This window comes from Hyla sarda, chromosome 6 (genome assembly GCF_029499605.1).
Source record: "Hyla sarda isolate aHylSar1 chromosome 6, aHylSar1.hap1, whole genome shotgun sequence".
NCBI classification, from domain to species: domain Eukaryota; kingdom Metazoa; phylum Chordata; class Amphibia; order Anura; family Hylidae; genus Hyla; species Hyla sarda.
The window spans coordinates 241,726,661-241,741,785 of NC_079194.1; the positions used below are offsets into that span (position 1 = coordinate 241,726,661).

The window sequence follows — 15,125 nt, forward strand, 5'->3', positions numbered from 1 at the left end:
GGAATTATTTTAATCGTATTGACCAACAGAATAAAGAGAATATGTCAGTTTTACCGTGAAGTGAGCTGCGTAAAAACGAATCCCACAAAAGCTGAAAAATGATTCTGTTGCTTTGTACATTTTATGGTAACATTAAAAGGTGCCATTACTAAGTACAATTAGCTGGGCAGAAAACAAGCCCTCATATGGGTCTGGGGATCAAAAAAAGGAAAAGATTTATGACTGATAAAAGGAGGAAGAAAAAATGAAAACACAAAAATATAAATGATTCATGTCCTCAAGGGGTTATGCTCCCTCCACTGAAGCCGGTTACTTTGTCCTCATACTATATCTATTTTGAGTGCATAAAACCTCATACCATCATATTTTGGCGACTACAGTCCATAAAATGACTGATGACTGGGAAATCCTGTATGTCATGTACGCATATCAACATGTTTATGAACACCCTGTTTGTTATACCAAGATTAAGATTATCTTTAAAGAGTACCTGTCACCAAATTAAACTTTTAATATATTGTTCCTTTTGTAATTTTAAGACACTTTGCTATTCACTTTCTGTTAGAATTCTCAACTTTTCTGTTTTTAATGTGATTGAAAAAACGGACACTAGGTGGCTCTGTTCTGTTCCCTGCGCAAGTCAAACAGTTAGTCTGGTCTCCTCCCGGCCTGGAAGGAGTCCAAACTCAGGAAATGCATGCGGCACATGGCAATACACAGCTTTTGCAGGTTTCAGTGACGTTGCACCTGCTGGGAAATGCCCACTTTCTCCTGCTGGGAGCTCACACAATGTGAGCAAGGGGAAAGGTATGATACACAGCTTTTTAAAGCTTGGAGATTTTTTTAAGGGCAGGAGGGGTGATAGAAGTACTTAGGGAATATAATCTAAGTTAATTTAGAAAATATGGTTTGATGACAGGTACTCTTTAAAAAACAAAGTGTCACCACACATGGTCCTTAGCAACCTTGCTTGATATTTCCATGCTCTTGTCCACCACAGTTACTTTTGCAGGGACAAGAAGCCATTAAGGAAGCTCATATATAGTAATTATTGCTGAAAAACCGCATATCCGTTCAGTTCCTTCTATTAGTTCCTTGCTGTGTTATGTGAGGAGATTACAGCTTTAATATGACATGCTAGAAGTCTCCAGCTACTGCTTGTCTCCGAAGACTCCGGCCTCCTAAAAATATCAAACTAGCTGCATGCACTGCCAGATCACAGCCATCGATTATCATCTGCAAATGAAAAAGTGGTGTTTGTTTTCTTGTATTCTTGGCCTCTTTCTGACTTCTCAATATGATGGACGAGAGGGAAAACATTAGGATTACTGGCACCAGCAATAGGGTTATAGGAGAATCAATTACACTTTGTTATTGGAATTCGTCGACTTGATCATAGTGACCCTTGGCATAAGGATAAAACAATACATCTGTTCACCCAACAATACAAAGGGAAGGGAACCCGATCCTCTGTTGGCATAATGTATCATGCATGGACTCTGGAGGGACAACTTACAGAAGCAAAATAAAGAATTCCAGGAGGGATAATCTATCTCAGATACAGTATTACATGAAGTCTTCTTTATTGGTCAATATTAAAATTACATCATGTCAGGCAACACACCCTTGACGGGTTTCAAACTGTTAAGGTCTTAGTCATAAGTCATTTGGTTTAAAAGGCATCAAGTGCTCTGTGTGTTGTATGACATGATGTCATTTTAATATGGACCAATAGAAAAGACTTCATTTAATACTGTACCTGTGCTATATTATCCTTCCTGGAATTCTACAGAAAAGAAAACATCTGGTATTTTTTACTCCATTTGGGGTCTCCTTCGCAGATTTGGTTGTAGATAATAATATTATTATGAATAATAATACTAATAATAATAATTTAGTATTATTATTTATATATGACCAACAAATTCTGCAGCAATTTACAATTAAGAAGGTACAATTAGAGACAATTGTCACACATTATATTACACACTAGCTTACAAACTGTTAGTAAAGAGATAAATGGCAGAACGTGATTTATTAATAAGCCATGCCATTATACTTTATTTTTGCATTGGCAATATTACTGTTGCATGGCATCATGTTCAGCAACATCTAAATATTACCGACTAGAAAATAGAACTTGTTTGATACCAAGATCAAAAGCAATAAAAATATTGAAATCTAAATATACAGCTCATCTAAAAGATCATCAGAGTAACTGCTCATGCCGCACAATAACACAATACAATCCAGGTTTTGAAAGACTGGCAGGAAACAAGCAGCACCGCTTAAAGGGGTACTCCGCCCCTAGACATCTTATCCCGTATCCAAAGGACAGGGGATAAGATGTCAGATCGCCGGGGTCCCGCTGCTGGGGACCCCGGGGATCGCTGCTGCAGCACCCCTCTATCATTACTGCGCAGAGTGAGATCGCTCTGCACGTAATGACGGGCAATACAGGGGCCAGAGCATCGTTACATCACGGCTCCTCCCCTCGTGACGTCACGGCCCGCCCCCGTCAATACAAGAGTGGCGTCACACCCCCTGCCGGTCGTCACACCCCCTGCCATAGACTTGCATTAAGGGGACGGGCCGTGATGTCATGAGGGGCGGAGCCATGACGTTACGCTGCTCCGGCCCCTGTATCGCCCGTCATTACGCACAGAGCGGACTCGCTCTGCGCAGTAATGATGGCGGGGTGCCGCATCGGTGATCCCCGGGGTCCCCAGCAGCGGGACCGCGGCGATCTAACATCTTATCCCCTATCCTTTGGATAGGGGATAAGATGCCAGGGGCGGAGTAGCCCTTTAAAAGGTGTACTCTGTTGGAAAACTTTTTTTTTATTAAATAAACTGGTGCCAGAAAGTTAAACAGATTTGTAAAATACTTCTATTAAAAAATCTTAATCCTTCCAGTACTTATTAGCTGCTGAATACTACAGAGGAAATAATTTTCTTTTTGGAACACAGTGCTCTCTGCTGAATCATGAGCACAGTGCTCTCTGCTGACCTCTCTGTTCTCTGTTCAGAGCAGCATATGTTTGCTATGGGGATTTTCTCCTACTCTGGACAGTTCTTAAAATGGACAGAGATGTCAGCAGAGAGCACTGTGCTCGTGATGTCAGCAGAGAGCTCTGTGTTCCAAAAAGAAAATAATTTCCTCTGTAGTATTCAGCAGCTAATAAGTACTGGAAGGATTAATATTTTTTAATAGAAGTAATTTACAAATCTGTTTAACTTTCGGGCACCCGTTGATTTAAAAAAAAAAAAAAAAAGTTTTCCTCCGGAGTACCCCTTTAATATGGTGGCAAGTTTCATACGTCTTTGTCATTTTAACAAATGCCATTAAAAAAATTCACCACTCATTACTTTGTAAAGATATGGAAGGGTTCAGCCCATTTTTCCATTATTCAGAGTACATGGCATTATTAACATTTGCGGTCTATAGCTGAATGCCATCTGTAATTGAATTCTATTGTAAATACATGACAGGATTTTTTTATAAGGTTCAGGGTGAGGAATAATAAAAAAAATATAATAAAAATAAATGAATGTACCTACATTGTGCGCTATGTAAAAGCTACTGTGTGTACTAAGGGCTGTCAGGGCGTATTGTGGAACACCATGTTCTCATCTGTAGTTATGGTTGAATTTAATAGAAAAATAATTTCAAGCCTTGGTGCTAATAAGCTGAACTTTCTAAGTAACTTGAGTGTCTCCTGTGATGTCAGTCGTCTGATCTCTGTCCTCTTATGTTCGCTCAAAATCTCTGAATCGTTCATGCCCTCAATGCCTGCCCTGAGACCCTAATGCACTTCTTCCAAAACAGGATGCATTTTTCATAGCCTTGACAGCCAATGGCAGCGCCAAGCGCTCATGGGGTTTGGTTTCGAGCTGTAATTGCTGGCAGATCTCTACAATGGCCTCTAATGTACTTTTATTCTCATTTATTTGCAGTTGTAATTAGGAGGCAGCGGTGCCAGCTTTCGCATATCAATGCCTTCCATTATCCAATCACTGGAAGCCAGGGATACAAACACAGATGGGAGGTAATGGGGCTGTGGCGTGATATTAGTGAGAATATAGATCAATTGCACAAAAAAAACAAAAACAAAAAAAAAACATCAATACACAAACAATTGTTAACCCATGAAATCCCTTCCTCTTGAAAGAAGATTGCTTACTGTAGGCACTGCAGGGGTGGAAAAGCAATACTAGAGCAGAGCTACACAAAGGAAAACAATCAAAATTTACACAGGATTTATAGGTATTTATTAGTAGACTGTAGCCAAGCTGTTAACAAACTAAATCTGTGTTTTAATATTTTCAAGAAATGGTGACTTTGGCTAAGCTATTAGAACATGTCAACAATTTTACCCATGGAAGCTGTCTTTGGATGATATATATATATATATACTGTAAAAAAAAAGAAAAGCTCTGAAAGTATAGTTATTTTCTAAAGAATGCGTACATTTAGCCTTGAACACTATCTTCACATATTGGATATATAGATAATTTCAGTAACTTTGTAAGTACTTTGCATTACATAGAATACAGTGTGGCTATAATGTCTGGGGTAGGAATCAGTCCAGACCTGAATCAAGCCCCAAGCACTGTCCCAACCTACTTGGACAATCCAATATAAATCTAAGTTGGGAGGCCCCCCAACTGGTGGACAGTCCCTAAACTCGCTAAGTACATGGGGCATCAGGGAAGACAGACAGGCCAGTGAAACAACATGTGGGAAAAAAGGTTCCAAGTAAGTAGACAAGGCAGTAATCCAAAACAAGCCAGAGAGTCAAAACCTAGAGAGAAGTGCAGTAAAAAATCAGGAACAGCAGAGTCAGTACAAGCCTGGGTCAAATCAGTTGAGTAGCACAGTACTAACTCAGGAGGCAATGGCAGAGTCAGGTCAGGTGTTCAAGGAATACAGGGTTCAAAAACACTGGGGACGGGTAAGAATCTCATTCACAGACATAGGACTAAAACATGGAACAGTTAAAATATGCTGCCAACATCATAGCTGATTGGCCCGAAGCTCACATCATCACATTGGCTAGGCCGGCCATGTCATGCAGTAATGGATGGCCTTGCAACATGCAGGGCAACCATCAGGATGGCCACCAGAGAGAGAACTGGAGTCAGTACTGAAGTCGGACCAGGAAAGTTCATTACAGTAATATAATGCAGTACAGTATAGGAGCTCAACCAATATGTTAGGAGTAGGACCAGGCATATCTGCAAACTGTAAACTTGTTCCAGTAGCAACAAAGTGTGAGTGCAGCTCTGGGCTGTAACTAGATAAGTAAAAGAGAAATAACTCTAATTATATTTAGACTAAACCTATGTTCACACAGTGTTTTGGCTCATTTATGTAAAAAATTGCCATTTTACAGCTCATAAAAAGGACCAAAAAACATTAGTTTTAAAATATTGAGTTCCATTCAACTAAATGGAAACATTTTGGTAATTCCCATATAATATTTACAGCTGCAAATTTATGGCTAAGGCCAAGGCTCCTTTTAGGGCTGTTTATGGTTTAAAAACCATCCACTTTCGGATAATTGGCAGCAGCTGCCAATGACACTGGTCGCTACAGCTAAATTTAATGTTAACTAAGACTCCTAAGTCCTTTTCCATGTCATCCCAAGTGTTCTCCCATTTAATACATAATCCCAGCCCAGATTTTTCTTCCCCATGTGCATTACCTTACAATTATCAGTGTTGAACCTCACTTCCTCTTCCCAGCCCAAACCTCCAACCTATCCAGATCCATTTGTTACAGTGCACTGCCCTCTATTGTGTTAACCACTTTACAGAGATAAGTATCATCTGCAAAGATTGCTACTTTACTATAAAATCCCTTGACAAGGTAATTAATAAATATATTAAATAGAATAGGACACAAAACTTACCCCCTGTGGAACCCCACTTGTAACATTCACTCAATCAGAATAAGTACCATTAATAACCACACTCTGTTTCCTATCACTGAGCCAGTTACTTACTCACTTGCACACACATTCACCCAGCCCAAGCATTCTCACTGTATGTATCAATCTTTTATGTGGCACTGTATCAAATACTTTGATTAAAAAAATCAAGATATACGCCATCCAGTGATTCCCCCTGTTCTAGTCTGGAGCTCACCTCCTCATGAAAGCTAATCAGGTTATTTTGACATTATTTTGACCAATCCCTCAGTGTACAGAGCCCTGCTTGTGCTCAGTGCACAAAGCAATGCTTGTCCTCACTGCACAGAGTCCTGCTTGTCCTCAGTGCATAGAGCCCTGTTTGTCCTCAGTGCACAGAGCCCTGCTTGTCCTCAGTGTACAAAGCCCTGTTTGTCCTCAGTGCACAGAGCCCTGCTTGTCCTCAGTGCACAGAGCCCTGCTTGTCCTCAGTGTACAGACCCCTGCTTGTCCTCAGTGCACAGAGCCCTGCTTGTCCTCAGTGTACAGAACCCTGCTTGTCCTCAGTACACAGAGCACTGCTTGTCCTCAGTGTACAGAGCCCTGCTTGTCCTCAGTGCACAGAGCCCTGCTTTCCTCAGTGCACAGAGCCCTGCTTGTCCTCAGTGTACAGAGCCCTGCTTGTCCTCAGTGTACAGAGCCCTGCTTGTCCTCAGCGTACAGAGCCCTGCTTGTCCTCAGTGTACAGAGCCCTGCTTTTCCTCAGTGCACAGAGCCTTGACGACGGGCAATAGCTGCAGGGACAAAAATATACACCTTTTTTAACCATTGTATTTTACAAATATACATATAATTATCTACATTATATAAAAAGTTTTTGTAAACGACAGGTACACTTTAAACAGAAGTGGATTAAGCTTAGTAAATGTGGCTGCAAACATCATAAACTCTATGTCACAGACATATTGCATACAGTCATGGCCGAAAATTTTGGCACCCCAGAATTTTTTTAGAAAATGAAGTATTTCTCACAGAAACGGATTGCAGTAACATATGTTTTGCTATACACATGTTTATTCCCTTTGTGTGTATTGGAACTAAACCAAAAAAGGGAGGAGAAAAAGCTAATTGGACACAATGTCACACCAAACTCCAAAAATGGGCTGGACAAAATTATTGTCACCCTTTCAAAATTGTGGATAAATAAGATTGTTTCAAGCATGTGATGCTCCTTTAAACTCACCTGGGGCAAGTAACAGGTGTGAGCAATATAGAAATCACACCTGAAAGCAGATACATAGGAGAGAAGTTCACATAGCCTTTGCCTTGTGTGTCTGTGTGTGCTACACTAAGCATGGACAACAGAAAGAGAAGAAGAGAACTGTCTGAGGACTTGAGAACCAAAATTGTGGAAAAATATCAACAATCTCAAGGTTACAAGCCCATCACCAGAGATCTAGATTTGCCTTTGCCCATAGTACGCAACATTATCAAGAAGTTTGCAACCCATGGCACAGTAGCTAATCTCCCTGGGCATGGAAGAAAGAGAAAAATTTATGAAAGGTGTCAACGCAGGATAGTCCGGATGGGGGATAAGCAGCCCCAAACAAGCTCCAACGATATTAAAGCTGTCCTGCAGGATCGGGGAGAATCAGTGTCAGCGCGAACAGTTGACATTTAAATGAAATGAAACTCTATGACAGGAGACCCAGGAGGACCCCACTGCTGACACAGAGACATAAAAAAGCAAGACTACATTTTGACAAAATTAACTTGAGTAAGCCAAAATCCTTCTGGGAAATCGTCTTGTGGACAGATGAGACCAGTATAGAGCATTTTGGTAAAGCACATTATTCTACTGTTTACCGAAAATAGAATGATACATACAAAGAAAAGAACACAGTACCTACAGTGAAATATGGTGGAGGTTCAATGATGTTTTGGGGTCGTTTTGCTGCCTCTGGCATTGGGTGCCTTAAATGTGTGCAAGGCATCATGAAATCTGAGCATAACCAATGGATTTTGGGTTGCACTGTACAGCCAAGTGTCAGAAAGCTGGGCTTAAATCCGAGATCTTGGGTCTTCCAGCAGGACAGTGACCCCAAACACACCTCAAAAAGCACCCAGAAATGGATGGCAACAAAGCCCTTGAGAGTTCTGAAGTGGCCAGCAATGAGTCCAGATCTAAATCCCATTGAACACCTGTGGAGAGATCTTAAAATTGCTATTGAGAAAAGGCACCTTCCAATAAGAGAGACCTGGAGCAGTTTGCAAAGGAAGAGAGGTCCAACATTCCGGCTAAGAGGTGTAAGAAGCTTATTGATGGTTATAGGAAGCGACTGATTTCAGTTATTTTTTCCAAAGGATGTGCAACCAAATATTAAGTTAAGGGTGCCTATAATTTTGTCCAGCCCATTTTTGGAGTTTGGTGTGACATTATGTCCAATTTGCTTTTTTTCCTCCCTTTTTTTGGTTTAGTTCCAATACACACAAAGGGAACAAACATGTGTATAGCAAATTATGTGTTACTACAATCCTTTTCTCTGAGAAATACTTCCTTTTCTAGAGACATTTCAGGGGTGCCAACATTTACGGCCATGACTGTATATTAATGCAGATAAACAGAAGAAATATGGCACAGAGTTACAATATTTTGCACCCACATTTGTTTTTTGGCAAGCTTCATAAAACTTAGATGGCATATGGATCTCTCATTGTCTCTGCTGTTTAATATGCTGATCAAACAATACTGTATATCTGCTGAAGTATTGCCAAAGTAGATGAGATCAGACTAAAGAACACTTTGGCTGTACACTTGGTTTGTTGCTGACTTCAATCATTGTATGATATGCACTAGTGACCAGGTGGGCTGCAATACAGTAATAAACCCACAGTATCACAAAGCTTAGTAAAGAGATGTATTGATTTGTAAAGTACCCTCATCTTATTTTCAGAATATGACCCTAAACCAGATGTCATTATACCACCAATCCACCTACTACCTAGCTTCAACACCTTTACCTTCAAGGCTCATAAAGTATGCCCAAGGGAACTTGAATATCTTCCACTGTCACTTTAAAAAAAACCTAAGGACACGGAAAAAGTTTTGATAAGTTGGAGTATGGGTGTTTAGATCCTGACCGATCACTAAAAGGGTCAGGGAGAGAAGCATATGGCTAAACACTTCTCTCCCTGCTCTCTGTGCACATGATCAAGACAGTCCTATAGACTAAGGGCCATTTCAAATAGGCCAAACTTGCAGCAGTAAACAATTGCTGATCTCTGTGATCACCGCTCATGTTCAGAGCCTTTACAAAGCTCCATCATCTGTGCAGCCTTTCAAAACCATTGGACACCATTCCCCTGTTTACAGGGCGATGTGACGCCAGTAACATTAATTTTATTGGCCGTACAAAAGATGTGTTCAGCCGACATACAAGTATTTTCTCATTTGGTGGCTGATCACTGGACACTGGACTTTACATATATTGACTTTCAAGAAAGAGTGTCAGGTAGTAGTACAGAGCTGGCAGATAATTTATACAGTGATGTCACTGTATAGAAATTACGAATGTAACAAAAGAAACAGCGAGTGCACTCACCGTCCATACAGCATTTATTGGAAGTTGTCAGGCGTGGCGAGCTGTTACAAGAGCGGAGGCAGGGGACGTAACCGGGACAGGCTGTTTCACACTTAGTTGTGCTTCTTCAAGCCGGTACTGGCTTGAAGAAGCACAACTAAGTGTGAAACAGCCTGTCCCGGTTACGTCCCCCGCCTCTGCTCTTGTAACAGCTCACCATGCCTGATGACTTCCAATAAATGCTGTATGGACGGTGAGTGCAGTCCCTGTTTCTTTTGTTACATTCGTACTTGCATCTTTATGGATTTATGCACCGCCCCGTCCTACATTGTCTTCTGGGGATCTCTGTGTCATCCACACCAGCTGTCCATTTAACCTCAGCCTTAGTCCTGTAGTGCCAGACTCCCTTTCTTTCTACATATGATACAGTATAGAAAGTACGTTCATACAATGATGTCACAGCAGAGATAGTTCACTCAGAGGGGACATTGAATAGAGATAATTCACACAGTGGTGTCACAGTACAGGGCTAGTTTTTTTTTCAGAGATTTTTTTTCACAGAAATGGTATAACAGCGATGTCACAGTATGGGGTAATGCAGACTGTGATATCACAGTACAAGATTAATGTGTGATGTCACAGTATACGTATATGATAATATAAAATTCACAACGCACAAAGTCTCATGACACACAATGGGGAAATAACAAAATGTGGCCTCAAAGATGGCCTTCTTCTTATATGTTGGGTTCCATAGCATCTGCTATGCTTACTAAGCTGGTAGGTACCCCATAATCTCTAGTTATTTAGCTCCCAAGCATTTCAGTGCCATCAGAATAGAATTTTAATGTTTAATGTTAATGTTATAATGTGTGTGCAATCATTTGTAGAACATTTACTTTTCCTGCATGTGCCAAAAAGAAACCACACAAGTGCACATAATAATAAATAAGAAAAAAAAACACATTTATTATCAAACCTACTACAAATACAACCCTACTCTAAATGAGGGCCATTGTCTTAAAAATATCCCATGTATTTTAAGACCATAAATCGCATTGTCATATAGCGAAGACTCCAACCTAGTTTTATGTGACAGTAAGATGGAGCCAGTAAACATCCACAGGATCCGACTGTCATCTGCGCCGCTATAATAAAATGCGTAGGTCTGTTATGTGTTTATTGCAAATTTATGGGATTACAACCATTTATTTATTGGTGCCACAGTCAATCAGAGTCATGACTAATGGTTCTTGGGGGTCACCGGACCTATCTTTACACAGGCTTCATATAAAGCCGGGATCTGCCATGTGCATGTTGGGTCGGGCGCTCTCTGGAGCCTTCTTTGAGCTGCGCAGGTTTTCTGAGTGGGAATGTCTGCCCCTTAGGTTTGGCATCTCGAGTGAACTCACACTGATCTGTCTCTGTAATTAATCTTGATTCCAGGCATCTATCCAAAAAACCATTTATTTATATGAAAATCCCAGACAGGAAAACACTTAATCTAGTCTCCTGAGATCATGTCCCTCTGCTGCTCCTTAGAGGTTCACAAATGTAAGCATTGAGCTTTTAGAGATCGGCGTTCCCTTACTGCTCTCACTGCTTCATTAGAACTGACACCGTCCTCCATCACGCAATGTTTTTCTGAGCGCCCATACTACAGGCTTCATTGATATCCGTGATACTCACTTCCCGGCAACTGAGATCACTGATCATTTTCCCTGCCTGTTCCTGAAACTTGACAAAACCACTTTCCTACTTTTTAATATATAACTTTCCCGGCATCCAAGCGAACAACAACTCAAAGAATATTGCAATTCTCCTGGGATTTGAGACACTCCAGTCTTTCTAGAAATAGAGGATCTAAATACTTTGGTCTGAACCACCTGAGATTTTAGTCTTGTAGCTTCAACAGCATTTTCTATAATGTCGTCATTAAAGGGGTTATCCAGGAAAAACTTTTTTTTATATATATCAACTGGTTCCAGAAATTTGAACAGATTTGTAAATTACTTCTAGTAAAAAATCTTAATCCTTTCAGTACTTATGAGCTTCTGAAGTTACGGTTGTTCTTTTCTAAGTAATCTCTGATGACACGTGTCTCGGGAAACGCCCAGTTTAGAAGCAAATTCCCATAGCAAACCTCTTCTAAACTGGGCTGTTCCCGAGACACGTGTCATCAGAGAGTACTTAGACAGAAAAAGAACAACCTAAATTTCAGAAGCTCATAAGTACTGAAAGGATTAAGATTTTTTAATAGAAGTAATTTACAGAAGTAATCTGTTTAACTTTCTGGAGCCAGTTGATATATATAAAAAAGTTTTTTCCTGGATAACCCCTTTAACCCCTTAACGTCCAATGGCCGTTACCGAGGTATGAGGCGGGCTCCCGACTCGAACCCGCGTCATGCTGGCCGGCCCCCAGCTACACAGCTACATTCTTGTAGCTGGTGGCCGGCGTTAATAGCCGACATGCGGCTCCCCCACAGCGCGATCGCGGGGGAGCGATCCACTACTGAGGTAGCTGTGTCGGCTCCGGCTCTCTGAATGATACAGCCTGGCAGGACCGGGCTTTATCAATCGAGCGCAGAGCACACAGATGAATGGGATTGTATGTAATCCCATTCATCTGTATGAGGAATCAAATGATTCCTCCTAAAAGTCCCCTAAGGGGACTAAAAGTGTAAAAGAAAAAAAAGTAAAAAAAAGTTTAACACACACACATTAACCCCTTCCTTATTAAAAGTTTAAATCACCCCCCTTTTCCCAAATTCCATATAAATAATATATAAACATAATAAAAATAAACATATGTGGTATCGCCACGTGCATAAATGTCCAAACTATAAAAATATATCATTATTTAAACCGCACAGTCAATGGCGTATGCGCAAAAAATTCAAAAGTCAAAAATAGCGTATTTTTGGTCACTTTTTACATCATGAAAAAGTGAATAAAAAGCAATCAGAAAGTCCGATCAATACAAAATGGTACCGGTAAAAACTTCAGATCACGTTGCAAAAAATGAGCCCTCATACCACCCCATATGCTGAAAAATAAAAAAGTTATAGGGGTCAGAAAATGACAATTTTAAACATATACATTTTCCTGCATGAAGTTATGATTTTTTCCATGATTTGTACAACAAAAACAAACCTATATATGTAGGGTATCATTTTAACCATATGGACCTACAGAATAAAGAGAAGGTGTCATTTTTACCAAAAAATGTACTGCGTAGAAACGGAAGCCCCCAAAAGTTACAAAATGGCATTTTTTCTTCAATTTTGTCGCACAATGATTTTTTTTCCCATCTTGCCGTAGATTTTTGGGTAAAATGACTGATCTCACTGTAAAGTAGAATTGGTGGCGCAAAAAATAAGCCCTCATATGGATTTTTAGGTGCAAAATTGAAAGGGTTAGGATTTTTAAAAGGTGAAGAGGAAAAAATGAAAGTGCAAAAACGGAAAAACTCATGGTCCTTAAGGGGTTAAGCCTTCCTCATCGTGTATTCTGACCAGGCCGCATAAATTCTTTAAGCTTTAAAGGTGCTCTGTCTATATGTTATATTAATGCATATAGGGGGAGATTTATCGAAATATGTCCAGAGGAAAAGTTGCTGAGTTGCCCATAGCAACCAATCAGATCGCTTCTTTCATTTTTGAAAAGGCCTCTAAGGGGTTAAGCCTTCCTCATCGTGTATTCTGACCTTGCCACATAAATTCTTTAAGCTTTAAAGGTGCTCTGTCTATATGCTATATTAATGCATATAGGGGGAGATTTATCGAAATATGTCCAGAGGAAAAGTTGCTGAGTTGCCCATAGCAACCAATCAGATCGCTTCTTTCATTTTTGAAAAGGCCTCTAAAAAAATGAAACAAGCTATCTCATTGGTTGCTATGGGCAACTCAGCAACTTTTCCTCTGAACAGGTTTTGATAAATCTCTTCCATAGAGGCCATAGAGAGGGCTCCTCCAGTTATAGAAGCTTTTACAAGCCACTAGGTAAGAAAGTGGCTCCTGGTCAGATGGATCCAACCTATGCGTGACATGGCTGGCCATTCTGTCACAAGGGAAACACATGGGAATTTGGAGCTACATATAAAGCAAGATTTCTCCAGATTTTTTTTTTTTTTTTGCATTCGGACAATGTATCCCTACATCAGAACTGCAATACAATATCATATCATGTTACACAAACCTAACTTTACTTCTCAATGTCATGTGCCTATCTTGATCCCTTGTGCATTAGGATATCCCAACATAACACATTGCTGTTTTGGATCAATGCACTCCAGATACTGTAACTATTTCTGCTACCTTACCCCCAACATAAAACTGATCTCCATGGTTTCACACAGGGTGAATTCAGCCAGACCTCTCTGTTTAGCTAAAATCATAGCCAGATCACCAAACCAAGGAGAAATTGATGTCCCAATCATCTCCTGTTGTTACTTTTTATGTCGGGCCCTGTATGGGGTTCACCATTGCTTTACTGACCATTTATTGAGGCAAGAAGACAGCACTGGGGACATCACTAGGCTGTCTTCTCTTTCCCACACATCCTCCTAGAACTCCTTCTGCTTGTTTTCCAAGTAAAGTCAATGTCATCAAGCAGAGGAAACTAGTAGGTAAAATCTGAATGCCACCCATTTCCATGAGCTGCTCCTATGGCAGCGGAGCCCAGGGGTAACTATCTGTGCAGAACATAGTTGACCCATTAAAGAGAACCTGCCATCACTTTCATGTTGCCTGAACCACAAGACATCGAGTTGATTTCCGGTGGCTTCTTCCCACCACATAAGCTTATTGGATATAAGTAGAGATCTGTCAATCAAGGCCAGTGGGGTGGGGTGAAGCCACCAGGGACCACCCCAATGACTCGTGGTTCAGGGATCATGAAAGTGATGACAGTTTTTTTTCATTTGGGCAAAGGTCATTGAAGGTTTCAGAATTCCAATTTTTATTTTGTACTTGTACTGCTCTATAACATGGCTTTACCAATATTACGCAAAAAATAAATGAGAAACTATTACAAGCTCCTGGCAACTTAATAAAAGATATCAGATTTACAATACAGCAAAAACAACAAAAAAATAACATATCTTTAAAAAATACAAAAATACCGGTGCCACTATAAACATCATCCCGGGTACAGACCTTGAAAACAGATGGTAATGATATGCGACACGGCGGGTAGGTTAATCACTTCAGTTGACATAAAGATATGTTAGGAAGCTTAAACATACTTCACTGAACATGTTAGTGCTTTGTGCAGTAGGGAAGACACCGCATGACCACTGCCAATGCAATCTGTCAGACAGGTTCTGACATAGAAGAGTGACATGAAAGATTTTGGTAACAGAGGAGAGCTGAGAACCAATCGCTCATTATATATCAGCCATAGTCAGCTTTATGGTTTAGGCTTCATTTCTGACCTTGAGAGACCTTCACAATTCACATGTCATTACTTTATGTCAGTATATTATGGGTTTAACCTAATGCAGTCCTTCTCAGGGAGTAGCAAACAAAACAATTTGTTATGCTTTTTGTACATTAGAAGTGTTGGCTATTTTCTCATTTGTAATGGTATTTAACAGAGAAGTTGTTGTCTACATAATACTGTAGGGTATAA

At 40.3% G+C, this 15,125-nt stretch overlaps 1 protein-coding gene and 1 long non-coding RNA gene across 2 annotated transcripts in view; one reads left to right on the forward strand and one right to left on the reverse strand.

Annotated features, from left to right (window-relative positions):
• Positions 1 to 15,125, reverse strand: part of SYT7 (synaptotagmin 7) — a 526,341-nt gene that overhangs the window by 465,899 nt on the left and 45,317 nt on the right. The window lies entirely within an intron of this gene.
• The window catches only part of LOC130276866 (uncharacterized), an 84,152-nt gene continuing 79,223 nt past the window's right edge, over positions 10,197 to 15,125 (forward strand). The window contains exon 1 of the long non-coding RNA XR_008845273.1: positions 10,197 to 10,272. This is a non-coding gene — a long non-coding RNA (uncharacterized LOC130276866). The remainder of the gene's footprint in view (positions 10,273 to 15,125) is intronic.